At 33.5% G+C, this 10,774-nt stretch overlaps 2 pseudogenes; both read left to right on the forward strand.

Annotated features, from left to right (window-relative positions):
- Positions 1–2,169: 2,169 nt before the first annotated feature.
- On the forward strand, positions 2,170–3,352 carry LOC142606454 (uncharacterized; annotated as a pseudogene).
- A 4,038-nt stretch (positions 3,353–7,390) lies between these two features.
- Positions 7,391–9,263, forward strand: LOC142608337 (ankyrin repeat-containing protein BDA1-like; annotated as a pseudogene).
- The last annotated feature ends 1,511 nt before the right edge of the window (positions 9,264–10,774 follow it).

The raw sequence follows: 10,774 nt of genomic DNA on the forward strand, positions 1-10,774 counted from the left end.
GAAAGAAAATGATGACATTGTCGCTGATGTGGTTCAATAAAAGCATAATAATAATAAATGTAATACTTTAACTTTTAGATATTATATAGATTTGTTCTTTCACTAAGAAATTTTGTGTATAAAATTTAGCTTATGTTTGGAATGGCATAATTGTAGTACCCAATGTTATCTCTGGATACAGTGACAAAGCCTAAATATAGGTTTATGAGGGGAGATCTTCCTCTTCTCTTAGCCTCAAATATGCAATTTTTGAACTGCCACTAGGATAAATGGGGGATGATGAACTTGAGTGAACTTCTTGAAACTTCTTAAATACATGTTGCACTTGAAGTAATCATCCCTTAAGTTGGTTTTGTTCCAAAACTTTTAAGACTTCCATTCCAACTTTTGTGCCTTTACTTAGGGGTGGACTTAAGATTTCAAGCTAGAGGGGCCGAAGCATAAGAAAAAAAAATTCAAATAAGTATTCATATAGTAGTAACAAAATATCAATTAAGATAAATACATAAAATCATTGTTTCTTAATACATTAAGTTGTAATTATCTACCAACAAAGACAAAATAATACAAAATAATATTGTTTCTTAAGAACATTAGCTGTTAAAAAATAAAAAATTTTACAAACCAAAACTTACTTTTGCTACTTTAATATAGTATTTTAAATGTCTTGTATAGTAGTATTTTTGGTATTTGGTGTTCTAAATACTAAGGGCCGTTTGGTATGGTAGTTTAAGCAACATTTTTCAGTTTTTAAATAACGTTATACGTATTTTCACACCGCTCATAAACAACGTTACTAGAACAGCATTTCTAAACAGCCCATAAATATTTATCATTTAGAACCTCTGATACTAATACTGTAATATTGGGCTAACTAGGATTTTTTTTGGTTAAGTTTTTGAGTTTAATAGTTGCTAATTGGGTTAGGCTAATTAGAAGGGAGGAGGTCTAAGTCTATGAAAGAGGGAAGTGCAGCTCCAGGAAAAAAAAAAAAAAAAACCAATACAATTTTTTTCTCTTTTTTTCTTTGGGTCCGGGGGCCCAAATTTTTTTTTTTCCCTTTTCTTTTTCTTTGGGCTGGGGGGGGGGGGGGGGGGGGGGGGGTGGCTCTTGTTATTCTTAACGTGAGAACCACCTAAAACTCTTTAATTTTTATCAACTTTTGTGCCTATACCTAACGTGAGAACTATTTGATACTCTGTTCTTTTTTGGGGGATTAAATGGAAGCCACCTGTCTAATCCCTTGTCATATAGATATGATGAACATCTAATAACTTTTGAAATGCGGATTGTTTGTTCCTTACAAAGAAGCTTTCACATTAAAAAAAAAAAAAAGAACAAAAAAATTATGAAGCTATCGAATCTTCTCTAGCATGCAATTCCAAAACCGTTGGCCACAACAAAATTCACACATTGTCAGATAATGAGGCACACTTTTAGTGAACAGAGGAGCGGTTTGATGTGTATCAGTCCATCAGAATCAGAGCAGCTCGTCTCCTTAGTCATTGTCAACAGCCTAAAAATTGCCAACAAAATCTATAATTTGTAGAGGAGGAAGAGTATGGTCTTAAGGATGAGAAAAATGACATAGAAAAAGTAAACTCCTTCAAAATGCCAGACCTATACAGAACATGCAGCACGAGGCAAATTGGAGTATCAATTGTTATCAGAGCCACGCCCACATTACATCAGTTGGTGTCATAGTCACGCTAAGCTGCATAGTATTCCTTAAGACTTTATACCAAGCATGACTAGAAAGGATCTAACAAAAACTAGTAAAAAATAAATTAGTAGATCTCAATAGTAGTACAAAATATTCTTGCAAAACCCAAATGCAAAATAAACCAAAAAGCCTCAGATCACTCTAAAATAAGGAAGGCTATGACATAAGGAAAGAGTCAAGAGGGAGCTAAATTATACTACTCTAAAGTTGGCTTGCCTGACGTGGAGCACAATCTAAAATCAAAAAGAAATAATTAATAATCCAAAGCCATTCAAGCACGAGAAAGAATAAGAATTGAACCCAAAGTGAAAGTTAATTAGGTGACTTTTTGAAAAGATCTCCTAAACCAAATAGGATTAAGCTGTACCATTGGCTTTGTTGTATGCGACACTACTTATTCAAGCCACACATCAAGAAGTTCATACCAAAGAAAATCATACCTTAATATGGCAACTTTCTCAAATATGGATGAGAGAATTGAGAAAATGAGGAAAATGACTCCTTTGCATTATGCAGCAATAACAGAAGATCACCTTGATCTATTGGACGAATTTTTCAAAGTCTGTCCCCAATTTATTAAAGATGTGACAATTTGAAATGAGAATGCTCTGCATATTGCCTTGAAATATGACAAGTTGGAGGCTTTTCTACACTTGGTGCGATGGCTCAGAAAGAATTGGTCTCAAAATACCATATTGTGGGAGAGTGAAGTCCTGAACTAGATGGATGAGGAAGGCAACACAGCATTGCACATTGCAGTATCCAAAAATCAACCCAAGGCAAGCCCTCTCCATTCCTCAATTATTTACAAACTAAGGAAACAGTGTAAAGTTTGTGTTGTGAACATCAATATTGTCCAACTGTATGATCATAGTTAAGAGCTTAATGTCTAAAAATGATTCACTATCTTTGCAAATCGCTACTAATTAATACATCATGATTTATTTTTTGCTGTATCACTAAATTTTGCAGGCTGTGAGGAAGTTTTTATATTCTGGTGTTGATATAAACACTAAGACTTTAAAAGGGTAATACAGCAGGGGATATGTTGGGACAACAAAATCAAATAGAAAATCACAAGATCATGGTTATGCTACTGCGTGCTGGAGCTTTACCAGCTTCATCTCTTTCTAAAGTAATTTATTATGCACGTTACCTATGGTCCTTATTCTCATATATTGAGAAAATAAGAATGCTTCCATTGCATTGTATTGGTGAATGGACCGAAATATCAGACGACAGGCGCAATATGCTTTTGGTGGTTGCTACACTTCTTATGACTGTGATCACCTATCAAGGAGTACTCAGCCCTCCTGGGGAACTTTGGCAAGATGACTACTATCCTGAAGCCAATAGAACATTACCGGCCATCAGAAAATTCAATTCAAGTGCTCCTATTCCAAACGAAGCAGGGACACCCATTGGTAGAAAATTTCCTTTTTGGGTGTTCTTGTCATTAAATTCTTTGACATTTATGCTCTCATACTCAACAATTCTTCTCCTCATTCCATCCCAGGACATTTATCGTATAGTACGGCTATCCCTTATTTCACTATCTGTTTGCTATATGGTTTCGTTGAATGTCATAATCCCGACTTGATTTTGGGAAACTATTTGGTATGTATCTATTTGCCTGCTTCTTTGTATCTTCCTACTAAATACTTATGCAACTTGTGTAGTTATAAGGCTTGTCTCTAAAAAAGACAGCTGCAAGGCTCAATGCTAAGCGTTTGCTGATGGAGGAAGAATTGAAGGGGAAAAAAAAATATAAAATTAAATAAGCCAAGCTTGGAGCTATATGCATCTTAAATGTGCATGTTTGTCAATTTTTTTTTTTGTTTCTTCTCCCACTAAGAATTTTCAAGTATAGGATTTAATTAGCTTATGTTCCTAAGGCAAGTACCCAATGTCATCTACTCAAAATTGCAATCCAAACGTTATTGCTTCTATGCATTATAATGAGCAAAGTGGTCTTTGCGCCTAATTATATATTAGGCCAAAATAAGTCATCAGTCCCTAAGATAAAGTTTATGTAGTGTTCATTTTTAAAATAATACTAGCAGCAGGCCCACGTGATGCGAAGGAATATATATATATATATATATATATATATATATATATATATATTATAATAGGGTGTAATATATAAAAAGTAACACTTACTTCAAGTATTGTCATTTAAAAAAAATATTTATACAAGTATTGTTTATCTTTTTATCTCTACAAATATATCATTCTATTATTTTTCTAAAGTGAACCATATCTTTTTCACTTTTGTTGTAGTGTGTTATATTAACCTAATATACAACTAAACTTTATAAGTTTCAACTCTCTTAATGAATAAGGAGATATCATGTAATCAAAACTCATCATAAATTTACAAATTTATCTTAACCAAAATTAAAATGAAACCAAAGAAATAAAAGATAAGACTTCATCATAATTTATTGTTCAAACAATTGGTAGGCATATTCTAATTCATGGCCGTGTAGATTGTGTTTTGATATAAACTCAAATTCCTATTTCCCAAAAAAAAAAAAAAACTAAGTATTAACCTAGACCAAGATTCAACCAAGGATATAAAAGGGAGAGAAAAGAAGTTGTAATGAGAAATTAAAAAAAAAAAACCATCAATCTTAATTAGAGTTATAAAAAAGAAAAAAAATCACCCAGAGAGAGAGAGAGAGAGAGTACTCAATTTTTTTTTTTTTGGGTGGTAAAAATATGGATTGAAATGGGAGAAATGATATCAAATTTATACAAATAAAATAGGAAGAAGAAGAGTCAAGTTATAAAAAAAAGAAAATGATGAAGGAAGTGTAACGGCGAAGTAGAGAGTAGTGGGGGAGGTAAAGAGGCAAGAGGGAAGGGAAAAGTTGGAGGAAGTGTAACCGTAGGTGTGGACTAATAGGGAGAAGAAGAAATTTTTGTTTTTGTTTTTTTAGAGAGTAGTGAGAAAAAAAAAGTCTAAAAAAGAAAAGAAGAGTTAAAAAATAAGTGGATGATGTGGCTCAATGATTGATTGATTGATATATATATATATATATATATATATATATATATATATATATATATATATATATATAAGGATTAGGATAGAAAGAAAATGACACTCAATATTGTAATGAGTTTTCAATATAGACAATAAACAATTAGAATTTATGATGGTGTGTAGTGTGTGTTTTTAGACCTCTTAAAACATAATCAGATTAACATAGTTATTTAGCCAAGTGATTAACTTAGGTAAATTATGCAGATCTAGGTTAAAACATATAAATCATATCATGCAAAGCAGCAAAAATATAAAGAATGCAATGATATGATGACTCAGGAAAACCAAAACCTGTAAAAAACCTAGGGAGGATTTAACCTAGCTATCCTCAAGGTAAAATTGAATCCACTATGAAAGAATTGAAATTTACACAATAGTGACTTAGACTACTAACATCCTATTGCTACCTCGAGTAGGAAACTTACTACCACGACCATATGACAGCTCCGAGTCTATGAACTACTTCTTTCTTAGATTCCCAGCAAACACAAGCACTCCCGCTTGTATATCTTTAAACTCTTGAATCTGCAACTGAATTGATCACTAAGCTCTTGACATAATCTCGATCTTGATAGCCCTAAGTGTATGTGAAGGCAAACACCTCTAGATTTCACAAGAGATTCACACATATAGCATTAAGAGTATCAACAGCAACTCTAAAAACGTGGTTAGGGTTTTCCCTTTTATACCTATGACAAAACATAAAACCCTACATGTAAAACGGGCTTGGGTTGAGTTGGAAAATTATGCAGAAAACAATCTACATGACTTTTGATCGGTCGAGTCTAATTCTCGATCGATCAAGCCAGACAGAATTGCACAGTAAATTCTGTAGCAACTTGATTCCAACTTTACATATAAGACACATACTTTGAGCAGTCTAAACAAGACTAAAACGTTTTGAACATGGTTTGCTAACATTACAATTTAGAGTTCTAATACATTTAAACCTAAAGGTCTTAGAACCTAACATAGTGTATTACATTTGGCTATAAAGAATTAATTTTGTAATAGACAATTAATAAAGATGGAAAACCCAAAAAAAAAAAAAAAATAGTGATGTGGTCACTGATGTGGCTTAACAGGAGTATAACAATAATAAATGCTACGCTTTAGCTTTTAGATATATATAGATTTTGAATACCTGCTTTTTGGACCTTTTCCCAACTTTGTCTATTGGAATGAGACATATTGACATCGGCCTATTTAGACATATCCACCCTCTCTCACATGGGATACATGTAATACCAGTATACCACATCTTGTCGATCTGGCCAACTTGCTTGCATGAAAGTCTCAAAACTGAGTCGAGTTCATACTCCAGTTTTCTGTGCTGCGTTCTGGAAATAGCGTAGTAGTCCTCGCGCCATGCATTTTTCATTATATACTTGTTGCTAGCAGTCCAAATTGCTATTGCCCAAACCATCATTGGCCAAAAGTACGCGTACAATTCTCTGATCTCTTCATCTTGACTAATTTGTAGCTTTCAAACTACTTTTTTTTTTTTGGTTGTTGCTGAATATTCAAACTACTAACATTGGGTACGATATTTTCACATGAATGGTCCACACATGACACAACCTTCAAGTTGTTAGATATCAGTCATTTCCGCGTCACTAGACTACAAAGTAATAATATATCAAAGATAAGGTATGGAGTGAAGCTTGTGGAGGATATTAACGAGAAAAAAAAAAAAAAAAAAACTAGATAAATTTTTAAAGATGAATATTCAGGTGAAGGGAAAGAAGTTTCTAAGGTGAGAAGCTCATTGGTGAAAAAAATAATTTTAAAATAATTTTTTATTATCTTGTTTGGGAGTTTCAATAGAAAGAATGAAAAGTTCATTCATTTTTTTGAAAGTTTAATTAATAGGAGTGAATAAAATGAGTAGGAGAAAACATTCATTATTTTCCATTTCCTTAAAACCTTTAATTTTCATTTTCTCAAAAATTAAGAGGAATTAGAGGGAATGAAATTAGATTTAACAAATTTTTTACTAGAACTCTCTAAATACCCATATATATTCAGTCATTTATTTTAAAATATGGGTTAGTAGTAATATTTTCATTAAATAATTTCATTCATTTCTCTCTATATTACTCCCAAACAAGGTTACTTACCTTCCGATCCTTTTTATTTCTTTCCATTCCTTTATTTTAAAACATCCAAATAATATTACTTAATTACATTTACCTCATTTTTTTTTTTCATTCATTTCCTTTACTTAAATGCATTTAATTCCATTCTATTCTTTTCTATTTCTTTATGATCATTCCATTCCTATAGGAACTCCTAAACGTCGGCATAAGATAGAGGAGGAAAGAGAAGAAAAGAAGGAAGGTGAATCTTTTTTTATACTTAATCACTAATCTCTATGACAAGTGGATGACCTGGACTTTTGGGTTCCTTCTTAGAAATTTGGTGGTTCCTCTTAGACTTAGATGATTACTCCATTAACTTCTTCACTCCTGCTATGAAAATAGACGCTCTAACTTTCTAACTTTCAACTTCCATCATTTTCTTCACTCCAGCTAGCTGCACTAACTTTCAACCTCCACCACTTTTGTTTCATACTAAGGGAAACCCTACCTTGATATATCATAGCCTTGTCTAGAATGGATGAGAGAATTGAGAGGTTGAAGCAGGTTGCTCAACATGGAAATATTGATGCCTTTTACATGTTAATTCGGGAGGACGTAAAGCTTTTGGAGGCTATTGATGAGCTACCATTTGTTGATACTCCTTTACACATAGCTGCATCAGTTGGGAACATCCTGTTTTCCATGGAGATGATGAGATTAAAACCATCACTTGTCAGCAAGCCAAATCTAGATGGATTTAGCCCTCTTCACCTTGCTCTTCTAAATGGGCGAATTGAGATGGTGCGTAGGCTTCTACAAGTCGATGGGGACCTTGTCCGTGTGAAAGGAAAGGAAGGTGTCACCCTTTTGCATTTTGCAGCAGCGATAGATGATCACCTTGATCTATTAGTTGAATTTCTATCAGTTTGTCCCCATTCGATTGACGATGTCACAATTTGAAATGAGACCGCTCTACATATTGCTCTAAAATTCAACAATTTGGAAGCTTTTAAACTCTTGGTGGGATGGCTTCGACAAAATAGGTCTAAAAATGCCATGTTTTGGGAGAGGAAAGTTTTAAATTGGAAGGATGATGAAGGCAACACTGTATTGCATGTTGCAGTATCCAAAAATCAATCTAAGGGAAGCTCTCTCCATTACTCAATTTACATACTAAAGAAACTATAAAGCTTGTGCTGTAAATGTTTAAAATCAGCCTGCAAGATAATAACAATCGATCAAGACCTTGTATTGTACTTTTTTGTACTTTCTTAATTTTAGGTATTGTTAATGATTTAAGGATTTGACTAACTTTCGGCACTTTTTAAAAAAAAATCTTCTTTTGTTTTAATGAAACAGTCACATCACCTATTAATTAAATAAAATGTGGGAATTAAAATCTACTATTACTTGCTATTGTATATTCTAAAATAAAAAGACATGTCCAATTAAAAAATTATTAGTAGTAAACCAAACCCATGATTTTATAATCAAATTAGGATTCGTTTATGGTAAGGTATCAATTAAGTTAATTTTTAGAATATTTTTTCTTATTATCAATCAAATTTCTACAAAGTCTTTAAATTGGCCTCCAAATTTGTATATAAAAAAAAAAGAAAAAAAAAAAAGAATTTGACCAATAATATTTTCAGGTGGGCTTTCTCATTTTCTTTTTGGTGGATTATGAGAATTAATTGTGGTTTTACAAATTGATCAATAAACCGAATGCCTAAAAGCATGCCAAAAATTACCTTTTAATGATTCACTGGCTTCACGACATCTACACATGCAGGCTGTGAGTCACTTATTAGCTTCAACATATGATGTCGATGTAAACGTTAAGAATTTAGAGGGTAAAACAGCAAGGGACATCTTGCAAGGATCAGAACAAACACAAGTGGGCAGAAAGATCAAGGTTATGCTACACCGTGCTAAAGCCTTAAAAGCTTCATCTCTTCCTAAAGTTACTTCTTATGCAGATTACTTAAGGCCCAAAGTCGGTCGTGGTGAGAAGTTTCGAATACGCCGTACTCGTGAACAGCAGACAATATCAGACGAGCGGCGCAATGTGCTTTTGGTGGTTGCTACACTGCTTTTGACAGTGACTTATCAAGGAATGCCCAGCCCTTCCGGGGATTTTTTCATACTGTTAAATTCTGTGACATTTATGCTTTCATTCACGATTATTTTTCAGCTCATTCCATCTGGGTATTGTTATGTGAACTTCCAAGCAGCCCTTTGCTTCCTATATTTTTGCTATAATTTGGCTTCATTGTTAGTCATCAAGGCTTCAACTGGGCATGGGGCAGGTGCTTTGTCAATTTTTGGTGCTGCCCTGCTTTATAATGTCGTGGTACGAATGGATTTATCTAATTGGAGAAGATGGTGGCACAAGGCTAGTCAATAAAAGACTGTGAGGTTCAATGCTAAGGGGTCTCCCAATTTGTTCCTAGAAGAAAAGTAATTAGTGGGGATACCTCAATGTTGGGCTAGAAGAGCTACGTACCTCAACTCAATGAGAATAGATGGTAAACATAGAGCTGTATGCATCGCATCTGGAATGTATGTCAATTTTTGTTTTTTGGTTTTCTTCTCTCCAATATCATCTATGCAATATCTATTTTGGCTAGAAATCCTACAGCTACTACCTGAAACCCTCCCTCCTCGTACCCAGGGAGGCACCAATCCACCTAAGTGGCCGTTGGGAAGTTCAGGCTACTTATAACTTGAGTTTCCGTAACTATACGTTTATAGACATTGATAATTTATTGTTATAATAAAATAAATTATCAAGAGCCTTATACTTAAACTAACACTTTCTGATGTTCAATGGAGACGTCCAAATTCAAATGTTCCTCCTCCAACTATCAAATTATCTAAAAAAAAAGTAAAATAAATTAAGCTTTTAGGGTTTGTAAGAGGGTTCACATTGGGCTTAACAAAGCCCCCATTTTTTTGGTCTCTAACAAACTCGCCAACACCAAAACAATAATTTCAAAAACTACAGTAACTCAACAACATCATATAGATATGAACATCTAATGACTTTTGAAATGCGGATTGTTTGTTCCTTACAAAGAAATTAAAAAAAAAAAAAAAAAAACAAAAAAGAACAACAAAAAAGAAATGATGAAGCTATTGAATCTTCTCTAGCATGCATATCCAAACCATTGGCCACAACAAAATTTACACATTGTCAGATAATGAGGCACGCTTTTAGTGAATGGAGGAGCATTTTGATGTGTATCAGTCTATCAGAGCAGCTTGCCACCTTAGTCATTGTCAACCAGCCTAAAAAGTGCCAACAAAATCTACAATTTGTAGAGGAGGAAGAGTATGGTCTCAAGGATGAGAATAATGACATAGAAAAAGAAAACTCCTTCATAATGCCAGACCTATACAGAACATGCAGCACGACGCAAATTGGAGTATCAATTGTTATCAGAGCCACACCCACATTACATCAGTTGGTATCATAGTCACGTTTATAAGCTGCGTAGTAGTCCTTAGAACTTTATACCAAGCATGACTAGAAAGGATCTAACAAAAACGAGTAAAAATAAAATAAGTAGATCACAATAATAATACAAAATATTCTCTCAAAATCCAAATGCAAAATAAATCAAAAACCCTCAAATCTCTCGAAAATAAGGAAGGCTATGACATAAGGAAAGAATCAAGAGGGAGCTAAATTAAAATCTCTAAAGTTGGCTTGCTTGACTTGGAGCACAATCCAAAATCAAAAAGAAATAATTAGCCATTCAAACACATGAAAGAACCCAAAGTGAAAGATTTTAATTAGGTGACTTTTTGAGGAGACCTCCCAAACCAAATAGGATTAAGCTGTACTATTGGCTTTGTTGTGTGACTTATTCAAGCCACATATCAAGTTCATACCAAGGAAAATCACACCTTAAT

The sequence above is a fragment of the Castanea sativa genome, chromosome 8 (assembly GCF_040712315.1).
Source record: "Castanea sativa cultivar Marrone di Chiusa Pesio chromosome 8, ASM4071231v1".
In the NCBI taxonomy this organism is placed as follows: domain Eukaryota; kingdom Viridiplantae; phylum Streptophyta; class Magnoliopsida; order Fagales; family Fagaceae; genus Castanea; species Castanea sativa.